This window comes from Peromyscus californicus, unplaced genomic scaffold, assembly GCF_007827085.1.
Source record: "Peromyscus californicus insignis strain IS unplaced genomic scaffold, ASM782708v3 Scaffold_20__1_contigs__length_68692818, whole genome shotgun sequence".
Taxonomy (NCBI): domain Eukaryota; kingdom Metazoa; phylum Chordata; class Mammalia; order Rodentia; family Cricetidae; genus Peromyscus; species Peromyscus californicus.
The window spans coordinates 44686270-44703646 of NW_026294503.1; positions in this window are offsets into that span (position 1 = coordinate 44686270).

A 17377-nucleotide genomic window follows, 5' to 3' on the forward strand; every position below is an offset into this window, starting at 1 on the left:
ATCTTTGTGAGTTCGAGGCCAGCCTGGTCTACAGAGGGAGATCCAGGACAGGCACCAAAAACTACACAGAGAAACCTTGTCTTGAAAAAAAAACAAAAGGAGGCTGGAGAGATGGCTCAGTGGTTAAGAGCACTGGCTGCTCTTACAGAGGTCCTGAGTTCAATTCCCAGCACCCACATGGTGGCTCACAACCATATATAACAGGATCTAATGCTCTCTTCTGGAATACATATGTGTAATATAAGTAAATAAAAATATTTTTAAAAAATTAAGGAAGAGATCAGGCAGTGGTGGTACACACCTTTAATCCCAGCACTTAGGAAGCAGGGGCAGGTAGATTTCTTGAGTTTGAGATCAGCTTGGTCTATCTACAGAGTGAGTTCCAGGACAGCCAGGGCTACTCAGAGAAACCCAGTCTCAAAAAAAGAAAGAAAGAGAGAGAGAGAAAGAAAATTTATAGCTCCCCAGGAACCATGGAAGGTTTTTTCCATGGCCAAATTAATCACCGAGTGAGACATCCCCTCCTTATGACAGAAAGCAGAGCCTTGTGCTTGGGAGCTGCAGGCCGTGGGTCTTCATCCTACATTCAAAATGAGGTCCGGAGGGCTACGATATGGCCTGGGACCCAGTGGGCCAACTCAGCCCAGCAGGGTACTATGCCATCATCACCCTCACTGAAAACTGGAAGATGCCATGCTTCTGATTTACATGTTAGCTACATAGTGCTGTGCATCACCCAGTACCTGTCCAAGCAGTGAGTAGCCCTCACTTGGTCCTCCAAGGGGTCTGGTACATGCATTATCCATCAGTGTTCCCACCCGTTGACCATTGGCTCAAGACTGTGGGGTGCAGCAGAGGAATACTAACTCCCAGGCACTTGCTACTTCTGTCTTTGTGAGCTTTATTATTCTGGGTGTGGCCTTGAGAGGAGAGCAACAGGGCTGTGAAACACAGCATAGGGGTCGGGGGTTAAAATGATCCAGGGGATCTGGGCAGAGCATTCATGTTCCTGTGCAGCAGTGAGACATCCCGTGCATCTTTTAAAATATAATTTTATTTTATGTATCTACAGGTGTTTTGCCTGCATGTATGTCTGTGTACCACATGCATGCCTGTTGTATGCAGAGACCAGAAGAGGGTATTAGATCCTTTGGAATTGGAGTTACAGATGGTTGTGAGCTGCCATTTGGCGTTAGGAATTGGACCTGGGCCCTCTGGAAGAGCAGCCAATGCTCTCAACCACTGGGCCATCTCTCCAGCATCTCAACTGGTACATCTTTATGGGTTCTACAGATTCCAAACTGGTACTCACCCCAGGCCCTTGGCATGTGCTATTCCCTCTATTGGCTGAGACACCATGCATATTTCCTTCAGATGGATGCGTGACTTGATTCTTTCTTTGAGATTATAATAAAATTACATTATTTCCTCTCTCTCACCTCACCTTCCATGTGCAACTCCTTGTTTTCTTTCAAATCCTTGCCTCTTTTTCTTAATATTGTGTGTGTGTTTGTGTGTATGTGTGTGTATTCCCAAATGCACAAATACAGCCTGCTCAGTCTGTGAATGTCACTTGTATGTATGTTTTCAGGACTGACCATTTGACAATGGATAACCAGTTGGCGTGCTCTTCCCTCTCTCTCCCACTCAGCATTCCTTTGTGGCCTGTAATTCTTTGTCTAAGGTTAACTTAGACAAACTTGTGAGCACCTCCACCACCACCACATCATCATGTCTATTGGTGTAGTCCTTGTTCGGCTCATGTTTGGGCCGCCGTGTTGGTGAGACTTCATGGGTGTAGCATCTGATATTTCTAGGAGGTACAATCTCACAGGCTTCCTTCATTCTTTTAGTCTTTGTTCAAGTGTTACCTCTTTTTTCTTTTTCCTTTATTTAAAATATTATCATTACTGTTCTGTGTGTGTCTGTGTGGACAGGTGCATGCCATGGCGTCCTTGTGGAGGTCAGAGGTCAACTTTTGAGAGCCTGATCTCTCTTTCCACCTTGCTGAAGCAGGACCTCTTTTATTTCTGTTTTTATGTGTCCTCCGGGGTAGCTGGCTCTCCAGCTTCCAGAGGAGCTCCTATCTCTGCCTCCCATCCCACTATATAAGTACTGGGGTTACAGATTCAGGCCCCCCCAACAGCTTTTTATGTGGGTTCCAAGGAAACATGGCAAAGCTTCCACCTTCTGAGCCACTCTCCAAGTTCTGCTTTCTCTCTTTAATGGAGTCTTACTATGCTGCTCTGGCTGGTCTCAAACTACTAGGCCCAAGCAATGTTCCTGCTTCAGTATTCCTGCGTCAGCTGCCGGAGTGCTGGAACCACAGGCCAAATGCCCCTTCTGTAAGGGAGCTAGCTCACTTCCGCTCCCTGGCATTCTCTGTTCCCTTACCTTAGCACACTCCCTTTCTAACACTTCACACTATGTGCCACATTTAATGTCTAACTCCTTCCCCAGGCCCCAAGCTCCTGGGGGCAAGGACTTTGCCTGCCCCCCCTCCCACTTCATCACTGTTGCCAGCACAGGACTTTGAACACAGCAAGTGGTCAGTTCGTATTTGCTGGAGGTGTGGATGGGTCACCTAGGAGATTTCTAGGAGCTGGTCAAGCCCTTGTTGCAAACACCACCACCACCCCCCACACACACCCCTCAAACCTCCAATCCCCCCACCCCCTGTCTCTCTCTGCACTGAGCTCTGGAAGTACAAAATGGAAAGAGGCCCCAAAGCTGTGGGAGACTCAGGTGCACCCAACTGTGCTGCCTGGAGCTGGCAACTTCTCAGAGCTTCAGTTTCCCTCCTCTGTAACATGGAGAGTCTCTCCTGTCTCACATAACTGTTGAGGATACAGCATTTGGTTTCTAGGCATCTGGAATTCAGTCAGGCTCATGGCAGGTCTGTGATGCTGGAAGTGTGTGTGTCTAAGTGCTAGGCCCATCCATGTTTCAACACACACACACACACACACACACACACTGTATTGACAAGGTCTCAATTTGTCAATTTCCCCACATGTCCATGTTTTCCCCTAGCTGGTGGTGCCATTTTGGGAGGCCATGGAACCCTTAGGATATAGAACCTCACTTTTGGAAATAGTCACTAGGGGCAGGCCTTTGAAAGTTATAACCTGGGAGCTGGAGGGATGGCTCTATGCTTGCTCTTCCAGAGGACCAAAATTCAATTCTTAGTGCCTACATGGCAGCTTACAACTGTCTGTAACTCCAATGCCAAGGGATCCAGTGTCCTCTCCTGGTCTCTGTGGACACCAGACATGCATGTGGTACACAGATATACATACAGGCAAAGAGTCATACACACATAAAAAAATAAGCAAACAAACAAATAAATAAATAAGCAAACAAATAAATAAATAAATAAAAGTGACAGGCTGGCATCTGGTTCTGGCTCAGCTCTCTGTTTCCTGGTTCCCTGTGATGTGAACAGCCTCCACCACACACTCCCTTAACCATAATCTAAACTGTACGGCTTTGCCTTCCTCATCACAATGGAGTAAAACCGTCTGAAACTGTGACCCAAAACAAGTTGTTTCTGTCAAGAATCGTGGCCTGCAAAAGCAACTAACACCTGCACACACATGTTTTTCTTACACTGAAAGTCAGTGCATTGGATCCACGCTAGAGACCTACGAAACTTATCTTAGCTATCCCTTTTCACAGCCCACGTGTTTCAAAGGTTCTTCTAAGTGCTCCCTGATTTGCATGTAGTATTTACTAAGTCAATCCCCAAAACAACCCCTGGAAAGAGTGGAGCTACTTCCTGTGACTATGGAGGGCGCTGGCTTCTGCTCCAACCTGGGCATGGACAGCGCTCACATTCTACATCTGTCTGTTCTCACACTCACTCCTCTGTCCCCTCCTCCCTTGACAAGCCCTGCCCTAGGATGTAACTCCACCAAGGACACTACAAAGGGAAGCCTAGGTGACCAACGTGAGTCACAAAGAGTCTGAAACACGTTGAATCTCCACATGATTTTTGCCACGATAGTGTGTACTGCTAAAGAAAGGCTGACTATTTTTAGAAAGCCAGCACTGGAATTGTTTGGCAAAAGGCCTGAATATGGTTGCAATTGGGCAAGGGACATGGGAAACACCAATTTAGACAGAGGGGTCTTTTGGAAGTGTAGTTCTGCATCCTCCCTCAGTTTAAAAGTCTTCATGTTAAAGAAGCCAAAATATCATCTGCGGGGAAACTCTCCCAGTAACTCGTCAGTGTCTCTAGAACAAGCCAGAGCTTTCCCTAGCCTGCCTCCTCATTCCCTAGGGCTTCGAGTGGTCCCTGCATTTGCTGTTCAAACTCCTAAAGCTCATATTGTCAGGTCAATGCAGCCGCCCCCTTCCCTCCTTTGGATAAGATCCTCAAGGCCGCCCTGACCACCAGTGTGGAACACCTCCCAGGACTCAGTTCTGGGGCCACCCTCGGCAGGAAGCCATATCTGGCCCTTGAAGATGAAGCTGGCCAGTCTCCCCCGCCACCTCTTTGGTTACTTACAGGGTACCAGGAGTTCCGTCTGGTCACTCGTCACCTCCTATACATCATGAGCTCCCTGGATACAGGAACCCCAGAGGCCCAGTTTCCCAGACAATGCTTGACACTGGGTCCCCAGGCAGCTAATATTTTCTGGGCTGCAACATGTGTCTTATGCGATTCCAAGTGCTGGGGACATGGTCGACACAGATTGTCTCAGCCCTTGAGTAGCTTAGATTCTGGTGGAGTGGCGGAAAGAGACTGGGTACACAAGGCAAGGGCAGGACACGCAGGCCGGTTGTGTGCTGTGTGGTGATGGGTCTGTGTGGTGAGGGGGACAAGGGGTGTGCTTGTGACCTTCATCCTGGGTGGTTAAGGGGACTTTGGAGAAGCCACATCTGAGCTGAGACTATGAGAGGGAAAGGATGTAGCTGCTGAGACCTGGGCAAGAGGATGCTAGGCAGAGAAGATTGAGTGCAAAGGCCCTGAGGCAAGCCCAAGGGAGTCAGTGGGGCCCGAGCTGAGTGGACCGGAAGTAGACATCGGAGAGTGAGGCAGGGCCTGTCCCAGAGCCTTTCAGGCCCTGGAGGAGAGCTTGTTCCTTGTGAGACTGCAGTGAGGAGGCTCTGGGAGAGACCCAGGACAAGAGGGGGCTGGCCCAGGGAGCTCCATACCAAGGCTAGGCCTGAGCTGTGGGTGAGGTTCCAAGTGGCCAGAAATGGCTGCTTATCACATCTACTGTAGCATAGCCTCCTTGGTGTGTATTCTGGGAGACAGTGTGGCAGTATAAATAGCTCCTGCAGAAAGCACAGGCTGGGGCAGCGAGCTGTGCTCATAAATGTGTGCATATGCATGCGTGTGAGTGTGGATGTGTGTGTGTGAGTGTGGATGTGTGTGAGTGTGCATGTATGTGTGTGAGTGTGCGCGCGCGCGTGTGTGTGTGTGTGTGTGTGTGTGTGTGTGTGTGTGTGTGTGTGTGAGCGTGCATGTGTGTGTGTATAGTGAATTTCTTTCTGCCTGCCAGTTAAGCAATGGTGGAACTTCTGTACCCCATACCACCAACACGGTTTAAAGAATACTTTCTCGGGTTGGGGATTTAGCTCAGTGGTAGAGCGCTTGCCTAGCAAGCACAAGGCCCTGGGTTCGATCCTCAGCTCAAAAAAAAAAAGAATACTTTCTCTCTTCCATACAATCAGGCTCAAGGAAAGCAGAGGCCCCCACCGAGGCGGGGGTGCAGATAGGAGCTCAAAGCCACCATTGGAAGAGCAGACACCAGGGCCACTATAGAGAAAATCCAGGAACGCTTCTGGCCCCTTATCCCCACCAGCCACCCCTCACTCCAGAGAATGCGGGCCAGGTGAGAAGCAACTTGCTGTGGCCTGCTCTTTCATCTCCTGACTCTGTGTGAACTTGTCCTGTCCACGCTCTCCATCTTGCTGGCAAGCTTTCCTCTGCAGCTACTTCCTGTGTTTGGGAGACGCTGATCCTCCAAATAATTTTTCATTTCATATAAGGCCAGGCAGTACTTGGACCATGGCGTCTGCTGGGGGCTGCTAGGGGGGCAGCCAGAGGTTGCTGGGGGCTGGGGGACTGTTGGGGGTTGCTGGGAGCTGGGGGAGCTGCTGGGGGAATGCTGGGAGTTGCTGGGGGCTGGAGGAGTTGCTGGGGGCTGGGGGAGCTGGTGCACCTCGGCTCCATCTACAACTCCACTGAGCATTCCATACCCAGCCCCTGGTTCGGGGCCCAGCGCGGGATTGCAGAGGCTGCTGCTGCTGCCACTATGGCGCTCGCTACCAGCTCTGGTCAGCATCCCAGTGGTCCTGCTCCCTGGTGGGACCATGACACCTGACTGGAGGAGTATAATCTGCTACTGCTATAATGTAGCCTTTGTTTTTTCCTTTTTCATTCTCTGGGGTCTCTAGGACCCCTTTGGGTGAGTGATAACATCTAGGCTTATCAGCCGGGAAGGTTCAGTTCTTACCGAGACAACAGCTTCGGGGTAGTTTGTCTGCTGGTCGTTCTGTTTGTTTGTGATATATAGCCCAAGCTGGTCTCACTCTATGTTCATCTAAGGATAGCCTTGAACTTCTGATCCTCCTGGCCCCACCTTCTGAGTGCTGAGATTATAGTCATGTGTCTTCAGAGCTAGGATGGAACCTAGGGTGTCTTACACGCCCAGCAAGCACTCTACCCTCTGAGCTACATCTCTACCTCGGGGGACGTTTTGTTTGGTTCTAAGTTACATTTATTTCTTTGTGTGCGTTTGCATGGAGGTCAAAGGACAACTTGAGGGAATCTGCTCTCCTTCTACCGTGTGGGTCCTGGGAATTGAACTCAGGTCGTCAGGCTGGGAAGCAAGCTATCTTGTTGAGCTATCTCACAAGCCAAGGGACAGTTTTAAAAGAAACTTCCTAGAGTTTATACCAAAGAGAATAGTGAATACTGTGAGGTGTGCCTCTGGAGCACACAACCTCAAGAGAAGAGGAGGAAAGCCCAAAAGGGCCTGGGGACGTGCCTGGATGTCCCCAGGAAGGACTCTGTAGGCATGTGCTGCACTCAGGTAACTGAGGAGGCCAGAGCCACAGGACGAGAGACTATGTATGCCTGGCTGGTCATGACATCAGTTTAGAAACAAGTGCTGTGATGTAGTCACTACTATGGGACACTGAGCCCTCCATTCAGTTACCACCACTTTGCATCCCCATCCCCATCCCCATCCCCAAGGGCTGTCACAGAGTACTTCGGGGGCTGTGTGCTGCCGACTTCCTGTATATCCTCCAACTGGGGATTCCTCAAGGAGGTCTTTCCTCCACTCCAGAAGTGCCCATGTGTCCGGGGCAGGCCTGTGCCTGGATGGGCTGCCTGCTAGCTTTTGCCCAAGGGAACAGCATTACAGTGTTAGCGAGCTGAGCCTTTTGGTGGCCCCGCGTATCACAGCCACAGTCCCCAGAGTATCCCACAGCAAAGTAGGGCATGCCCATGGGACACTGTGAGTCACAACCTCAACCCTGAATGGGTTGGGGACATGTCCCCTGGGTCCTGTGTGACCTGCGGCCCATCAGCTGTGTGTGGAGCAGGAAGAGCTGTGGCTGAAGCCCACTTCCCACACGAGTTCAAGAGGCTCCGGATTTGTGCCCTTTTAGCCCTATGCAAATAGAAACCTCAACCCCAGGGGTGCATCAACCATTGATGTGGGCTTTCCTAATGCCCTCCAAGGTGGTTTTGTGTGCAGAAAAGAATTAGTCTTTTGTTTGCTTAGGTTTTAAAAATTAATATTCAATTTATTAAAATTAAACACCACAGGAAAAGCCTACTTTATCATTTAGCTTAGTCTTTAGTTCAGCATACAAAACATATTATTTTAATTATGGGTCTGGGCGGTTTCAATAACCACTATTTTTTCAAGTAATTACCTTTTAGGAGGCTTTGATTAATTTGGTTCAGTTTATAAATGTTAATTCCTTTAAGCATTCCATCTGGTACGGTCCATTCTGTATTTGTTCAGCTCCCTAAGTGCTAGGCCAACAGATCACCTCGTCGAGCAGGGTCTTGTAAATCTAATACAGTTAGCTGATAAATACTGTGAGAGTGAAGTCTGATTACAGGGCTTCTTTTTTTTTTTTTTTTTTGTCCCCGGAACTGAGGACCGAACCCAGGGCCTTGTGCTTGCTAGGCAAGTGCTCTACCACTGAGTGAAATCGCCAACCCCCATACAGGGCTTCTTATGAAGGACTAAACCTCGGGGGCGCTCAGGCCACCGTTGGTGTGGTTGCTCCAGGGCTTGCATGCATGAGTCCCGGGACTGAGCCCCAGTGCTTCAAAACTGGACATGGTGGGGCAGGCCTGCAATTCCAGGGCTGGGAAGATAAAGGTCAAAAGATCCAGGACTTAACATCAACAACATCTTTAGCTGCACAGAGAATTGGAGGCTAACCTGGGCTACCTGAGAGTCCAGGTCAGTGACTCAACTACATGGTTGAAAATTAGACCTGGAGAGGCTGGAGAGATGGCTCCGTGGTTTAGATCACATGTTACTTCCACAGAGGACCCAGGTTCGATTTTCAGCACCTACATGGAAGCTCACAACCATCCTTAACTCCTGTTCCAGAGAGTCTACTACCCTCTCCTTACCTCTGTGGACACCAGGCACACACATGCTACACATGTATGCAGATGAAACATTCATACATGTACAATAAAATAAGTAAATCTCTTAAAAAATGGAACAATGAAATAATATATATATATTATAATATTATATATATAACATATATTATATATATTATTTCAGTAAGTCAAGTTCTCTCTCGCCCAGTTTGTGTGTGTGTGTCTGTCTGTCTGTCTGTGTCTGTATGTGTGTGAACGTGCATGTTCTCTTGTGCATTTGTGTGCAGATGCATGTGCGTGTGTGCCTGTGGAGGCCCCATGTTGACTTTGGGTGTCTTTCCTGGTCACTCTTCACTTTATTTCAGATGCAAGGACTCTTGCTGAATCCAGAGCTTGAGCTGGACAACTTGAGCTGGACGGCTGGGCTGTCTAGGATCCAGTTTGTCTGTTGGATGCTATCTCTAACTCCTGGGTATTGGGATTACAGAGAGCCGCCATGCCCACTTGGCTTTTATGTGGGTGCTGGGAGTCCAAACTTTGGGCCTCAGGCTTGCAGCCCCAAGCATGTTATAACCACTGAGCTATCTCCCCAGTTCTCTTAAATCTTTTTTTTTTTTTTTTTGATTTTTCGAGACAGGGTTTCTCTGTGTAGCTTTGCGCCTTTCCTGGAACTCCCTTATAGAGACCAGGCTGGCCTCGAACTCAGAGAGATCCGCCTGCCTCTGCCTCCCGAGTGCTGGGATTAAAGGCGGGCGCCACCACCGCCCGGCTCTCTTAAATCTTACAAGGATGTGAAGTAGGAAATAGGCCTTAAAGTAAAAGTTGTTGTGGGCTGGAGGAATGGTTCAGTGGTTAGAGAACTCACTGCTCTTTGCAGAGGACCAACCTTTGCTTCCCACCATCCACACTGGGACACACAACTGTCCTTAACTCTAGTCCCCGGGGATCCAGTGCCCTGCTCTGGCTCCTCATACACCAGCCACACATGTAATGTACATACATACATGCAGGCAAAACACAATTACACATAAAATAAAAACAAATACATCTTTTTAAAAGTAAAAACTTGTTGCTGGGTGGTGGTGGCGGCGGCGGCGGCGGCGGCGGCGGCGGTGGCGGCGGCGCACGCCTTTAATCCCAGCATTCGGGAGGCAGAGGTAGGCAGATTTCTATGAGTTTGAGGCCAGCCAGGGCTACACAGAGAAATCTTGTCTCAAAAAAACAAAAAACAAACGAACAAACAATCAGAGGACAAGTAAAAGTTGTTGATGCTGTAGTGCTTTAGTGTCCTGTGTTTCTGCACCTAATTCAACTCTTTGGGAGGGGGAAGAGGTGTAGAACATACCCACTAAACAGGCTGGTCATTTTGCACAATGGTGGAGACCTCCTGAAGCAGCCGAGCAGCACAGGGGGGCCAGGATGGAAGGGCCTGCTTATGAACACCTACACAAACACTGTGTTCTCATGTGGAAGCCTCTGACTGCAGGCCACAGTCAGGAATCTGCATCGCTCCTCAGTCCATTCTTCCCTCCGTCCATGAAAATGTGGTGACTTTTACACAACATTGACTGGAGTTTGCACTTTAATACCTCATAAAGTAGCAACATATGGGGCTGGGCATGGGGGTGCACACTTTTAATCCTAGCACTCTTCTGGAGGCAGAGGCAGGTGGATCTCTGTGAGTTTGAGCCTGGTCTAAAGAACAAATTCCAGGACAGCCAGGACTATGTAGAGAGACCCAGTCTCAAATAAATGTACATATGTACATATATATGTTTTCTTTTCTCAATTTCTTTTTTTTTTGGTTTTTCGAGACAGGGTTTCTCTGTGTAGCTTTTCGCCTTTCCTGGAACTCGCTTTGGAGACCAGGCTGGCCTCGAACTCACAGAGATCCGCCTGGCTCTGCTTCCCGAGTGCTGGGATCAAAGGCGTGCGCCACCACCGCCCGGCTCTTTTCTCAATTTCTTTATCATCCATCTATTCATCCAACTATTCATCTTTCTATCCACTCAGCCACTGTCTGTCTGTCTGTCTATCGTTTCTCTCCTGTCAATAAATACAGCTCTCCATTGTTCTTTGGCAGCCACAGAATAGCTCCCTGGATAAGCTGCCCTAGTCCATCTCAGAATAGACGGATAGATAGACAGATAGATGGTGGAGTTATAGCTTGGCTCTTGATGAGAAACAATGGTTTGTTAGCGCTGAGGCACTTAATACACGAAGAGCGTTTGGAACTGAGCCTGGCACACTGTATCTCCATTGTATTTTCTGAGGCAGGGTCTCTCACTGATCCCAGAGCTGAGCTCAACACATGGGCTGTTAATAGTAAGGAAATTCAAAGCTCTTTAGACATATTATAAGTCTATTACTCTAGAGAACCCTGGTGGTACACCCTGTTTTCAGAACTGGATCAGAGGGACAAAGCTACTGGTCTGTGGCATGTTCCACCCTCTGGTATGACACAACAGACACACAGACACAGACACAGACACACACACACACACACACACACACACCATGAGCTCATGGATGATAAAGCAGCAACCCATGAATGAGTTCAGGTATGACCCAGCAGTGCCCTGTGAGTTCAGCCAATTCCTTTGTCTTCCCTAAAGAAATGGAGAAGCAGCCCCAGGCGTGAGGCTTGAGAAAAACACAGAAGTATGAGTCTCCCTTCCCTGCAACTTCTAGAACATTCACCCAACTAACTGCAGATGTCATGTTCTTTTCAATTACAGCAGGAATGTTAGAAAAGCTGAGCATTTTTCTCACCAAAGCCATCTCCTGTCTTGTCAAAAGGTTGGACTGAATCTACAGGAGGATTACTGCAAGTTCAAATTTGAGGCAACATGGGGTATACAGTGAGAACTTGACTCTAGAAACCAAAGCAGAATAAAACAAAAGGTTGGACTGAGCAACAACAATAAAACAAGAACAAAGGAAAACGCCACAGTATTTCTTACAACTTCAGGAGAAATTAGCAACAAAAAGAATATAGCCCGGTGATGGTGGCGCATGCCTTTAATCCCAGCACTCGGGAGGCAGAGGCAGGTGGATCTCTGGGAGTTCGAGGCCAGCCTGGTCTACAGAGCGAGATCCAGGACAGGCACCAAAACTATACAGAGAAACCCTGTCTCGAAAAACAACAACAACAACAACAAAAGAATATATATAAACCAGGTGATGGTGATGCATGCCTTTAATCCCAGCACTTGGAAGGTAGAGGCAGGCAGATCTCTGTGAGTTCAAGGCCAGCCTCGTCTACAAAGTGAGTTGCAGGACAGCCAGGGCTACACAGAGAAACCCTGTCTCCAAAAAACAAAAAACAAAAATAAAAACAAAAGAATATATATATAATATTATAGATATACACATACTATATACTCTTTAAATACTTCATGAATTGAAAAAAGAAAGAGCCAGGTGGTGATTGCTCACGTCCTTAATCCCAACACTTGGGAGACAGAGGCAGGCAGATCTCTGTGAGTTCAGGCCAGCCTGGTCTACAGAGTGAGTTCCAGGACAGCCAGGACTACACTAAGAAACCCTGTCTCAATAATAGTAATAATAATAATAATAATAAATTTAAAACAGGGTCTCTCGTTTGCTCTGGAGCTTCACAGGCAGGCTGTCCTGGCTGTCCAGGATCTATCTGTCTCATCACCAGGTCCAGGATTACAAACATGGCCGTCACACCCAGCCCTTCCAGAGGCGTCTAAGGATGAACTCGGGCCTCTTTCGTGCACAGCAAGCCCTTTGCCAACCTTGCTATCTCCCCTGCCCAGGAAGCCACACATTTAACAGGAGAGGTGGGACAGAGAGCAGCTGGGCAAACGCAAGGAACACAGGAAAGAAGAAACGAAGACAAAAGCAGAAATAAGTGGCAAACAGGCGTAGAACCGACGACCAAACTAAGCCAAACGCCAATGTTTGTAAAACACGAATCAGAACTGGCAGGGCCAGTTAGTGAACAAGGCCACTTCCTGGGAATTAAATGTCATCGTCGGGGGAAGGGAATGAAAAGAGCCCCATATAGGAGAATGTGAGCAGCCTTAGGCCAGTGACGTGAACGGTTAAGTCAAATGCACACATCTACACGTAAGGAAATCGGGCTCTGCAGGAAAAATCTAAAAGTAAACGAAATTTAAAGGTGTGGTGGCGCACGCCTTCAGTCCCAGCACCCGGGAGGCAGAGTTAGGTGGATCTCTGTGTTCGAGGCCAGTCTGGTCTACAGAGCGAGATCCAGGACAGACATCAAAACTACACAGAGAAACCCTATCTCGAAAAACCAAAAACCAACCAAACAAACAAACAAAATCTTCATACCAAAAAACATTAGAATCAAAACTTATTTTTTTCCAACTTCAGGGAAGTTTGACATTGGTCCCGTCTGATTTTATGGGATATGTTTAACAGGAGCCTGGTGTTCTAGCTTAGAATTTTTATATCTTCCTAGTGAAACTCTTTGAAAAGACACTGTAACTTACCTTTATTTATTCTTATTTTACATATACGAGTGTTTGCCTGCACATAGGTCTGTACGTCTTATGCAGGCCTGCTGTCCACAAAGGCCAGAAGAGGACATCCGGTCCCGTGGAGCTGGAGTTGCCGAAGGCTGTGAGCCACTATGTTGGCTGCTGAGAACCTAGCCAGAGTACTCTGAAAGAGCAACCAGTCCCCTTAACTGCTGAGTCACCTCTCTAGCACCTGGTCCCCCAGCTCACTTTAATATTTTATCTTTATCGTGTGTGTGTGTGTGTGTGTGTGTGTGTGTGTGTGTGTGTGTGTGTGTGTGTGTCCCTGCAGGCACTCTCTGTCCGTTCTCACCTTCCACCTCACTGATGCAGTCTCTCATTTTTGGGAGCTGTGCCCCTGCTCCAGGTGAGTCTCCCGTCCCATCTCATCACAGGAGTGCTGGGATTCCAGATGCACACAAACCACATCGACTTTTTTACATGGAACGGAAATCAAGTTCTCATGTAGTCCAAGCTGGCCTGGAACTCACTAGGTAGCCAAGAATGGCCTTCAGTTTCTGATCCTCCTGGGTAACACCAAGATCATAGGTGTTATGCCACCACACCTGGATTTTTGCTGCTGGGGTTTGAACCCAGGGCCTTCTGCATGCTAGGCAAGCACTCTACCAACTGAGCTGCATCCCCAGCCTTATTAATTTATTTACTGGGACGGGGTCTTGCTATCTCACCTCACGCTGGCCTCAAACTCCCACCTCTGCTTCCTAAGTAGCTGAGCCTCCAGACCTATGCCGCAGAGACTGGCTGGGCATTGGTCAAATACTGAATTTTGTCAGACATTTTCCACAGGGAATGCCGCGGCCTGTGGTTTCCCCTGTCTGCTCACGTGATGAATTGTACCCACCTGCTCTTATGCCAACACCACACTGCTTAACCAGGGTGCTCGTGGCAGCTTTGCCGTACATTTTGAGATTGGAAACGGTGCAGCCTTCACATTTGTTCTTTGGCTCTCATGTATGTAGCCCAGGCTAGCCTCAACCTTTATATGGAGCCCAAAAATGACCTTAAATTCCTGATTCTCTGGCCTCAACTTCTAAGTGCTGGGGTTACAAGTGTGCACCATTGTACCCAGTTTGGGTGATGCTGGAGATAGAACCTGGGGTCTGGTGTGTGCTAGACAGATGCCCTGCCTACTGAGCCACATTCCCAGCCCTTCAGTATGTTGCAGCTAGTTGGAGCTTCTTGGTGTTTCACAATGATGTGGTGACAGACTTTTCTATGGCCCATTAATTTTCATGAAGTTTGTTCTGATAGAGACTACATTGAATTTGTAGCTCGCTCCGAGGTATGTTGCCATGTCAACAATATTAAATATTCCAACCCATGAGCACAGGGGTTTTTTTTCAACCCTTTAATTTATTTCAGTAATGCCTCATAATTTCCAGTATGCAAATATTTCATCTCCTTCCTCAAATTTATTCCAGGTTTTTAAAACATATGCTGTTGTAGATGGACTTGTTTTTCTTTTTCTTTTTTTTTTTCCCCCGAGACAGGATTTCTCTGTGTAGCCTTGGCTGTCCTGAAACTAGCTCTATAGACAGGCTGGCCTCGAACTCACAGATTGTCTGCCTCTGCCTCTGCCTCCAGAGTGCTGGGATTAAAGGCATGCACCACCATGCTAGGCTTCTTTTTGAGTATTTATTTATTTGATCTAACGTGTGTGTGTGTGTGTGTGTGTGCCCGAGTGTCCGTGGAGTGTACGTGTGCAGGAGCCCGTGGAGGTGAGAAGAGACATCGGGTCACCTGGAACTGAGCGAACACACGGTTCTGAGCCACCACAAGTCCCCTCTGCAACGACAGTTAGTGCTCGTAACCACTGAATTATCTCTCCAGCCCCCGGGATCATTCCTTAATTTCGTTTTCAGATTGTTCCTTGCTGATAAGTCAAAACATAGCTAATTTTTGTATATCACTATTTTCCCCCCTGAGACAGTGTAGTTTTGGTGCCTGTCCTGGATCTCGCTCTGTAAACCAGGCTGGCCTCGAACTCACAGAGATCTGCCTGACTCTGCCTCCCGAGTGCTGGGATTAAAGGCCTGCACCACCATCACCCAGCTCTCTTAAGAAAGAATTTGTCTCTGCTTTTTTTTTTAATGGTATCAGGGTGTTGAACCCAGGGCTCATACCTGCTGGACAAACACTCTACCAGTGAGCTACATTCATCCTCAGTTCCTCCTGTTTCTTCTTAAACCAGTTTTAGCGATCAGTGTTTCTAGAGCTTAGTCCAGTTCCCCTACAACACCTAACTGTCTGGTCTGTTGTGCAATGATTCCCATTATTCCCACCCTTCCTGCTCTGTCAGGGCGGCGGTGCCCACTTCATTACTGATTTACTTATTTGCCTTTTCCCTTTCCTTCATCAGCCTAGAGGAAGGTTTGCCAGATTTCTTGATTTTTTTCAAAGAACTAACTTAACTCTGTAGCCGCCCTCTCTGTGTTTCCACCCTGCAATCACTGCACATTTATTCTTTGCTGGTATAATTGTCGTCCAGCCAACTATAGATGCGGCGTGCTCTTCTCCTTGTTATTCCTCAGGAGACGAAGTCAGCTTAGTAACTTGACATCTTTCTTTCTCTTTTTCTTTTTTCTTTCTTTCTTTTTTATAAATTTTATTTATTTATTTATTTATTCATTTATTTTTGGTTTTTCAAGTCGGAGTTTCCTGGATCTTATTCTGTAGACCAGGCTGGCCTCGAACTCACAGCGATCTACCTGCCTCTGCCTCCTGAGTGCTGGGATTAAAGGCATGTGCCACCACACCGAGTTGAGGTCTTTCTCTTTAGATACAGGCATTTACAAGGCTGGAGAGATGGCCCAGCAGTTAAGAGTGCTGACTGTTTTTACAGAGGATCAGAATTTGGCTCTCAGCCCCCACGTGGCAGCTCACAACCTTCTGTAACTCCAGTTCCAAGAGATCTGAGTCCTTCTTCTGGCCTATGTGAGCCCTGCACACACATGGTGCACACGCATACACGCAGGTAAGCACACATATGAAATAAAAACAAATCTTTAATACAGGCACATAATTACTTTTCTATTGCTGTGATCAAGTATCATGACAAAGCCACTTACAGAGGAAGAATGTATTTGAGCTGTGGCTTCAGAGGGAGAAGAGTCTGTTATGGCAAGGAAGCCTGGTGGCAGGCAGCAGACATGGTGACGAGGGCAGGAAGCCAAGAACTCACATCTTCCAACGCAGAGACAGTAAACCAAACTGGGGATGAGGCTTTTTCCCCTCAGAGTCACCCCCAGTGACACACGTCCTCCTGCAAGGCCACACCTCCTATGCCTCCCCAAACAGTACCACCAACTGGAGCCCCATTTTCAAATATCTGAGCCTATGGGAGACATTCTGGGTCAAAATAGAACAGGCATCTGTGACTACACAGTTTCGTCCAAGAATTCCTTTTTCTGCTAGATCCTTTTCGTTTTAAGGATCAGTTCGGAAGTTTAATCATTTCTTATTTACTTTGATTGTCTTCTCTGTGTATGGACTCACAACTACATCTCGGCTTTTCTTTTCTTTTTTCATAAAGGTGCTCTCTGGGGGACTGCTTTGACTAGGCAATGTGTTCATATAATTGTTTTCCTTTATAAAAATTGTTTAGATAGGGGCTGGAGCGATGGCCCTGTGGTTAAGAGCACTGGCTGTGTTGTGTCTGCGTCTCGAGACCCCCAAGCAAGACCACCACAGAGCCAATATCTGATGCAAAACACACAGGGGGTTATTGATAACAAGCAAGCCCAGGCTTGGTCCGCGTCCAACACACTGGCTAGCCAGGTGAAGGAGGACGGTCCTGAGCTCTCAGCCAGAGGGGTTTTTAAAGGGAAAAACAGCAAGCAGGGTGGTACAAGCCCTGGCATCATATGCTTGGTGAGGGTGTGTAACCTTTTAATTTACTGGTTGGGGGTTACAGTTATCATTTTGGGGCAGTCCTGGACAAGTCCCAGACTTTGTCCTTAAGCTGCCATGGGGGCTGGCTGGCCTTGCACATACTGACTGTGGGGGATGACTCAGTGGCCCAGGCTCTGTACTTGAGCTGCCATGGGGGCTGGCTGGCCTAGTACATTCACATTGACCCATGCATGTAGCTCTAAGTTGGTGAGAGGTCCCAGACAGTAAACAACTGGCTGAACCTTGAGCAGTCAGGGTATGTGCAGAAAGGGAGCTACTGCAAGGACTATGTCTTTTGTTCATGGCCGTGCCAGAAACTGCTTGCTCAAGTCTCAGGAAACTGAAATTGAGGCCTGAT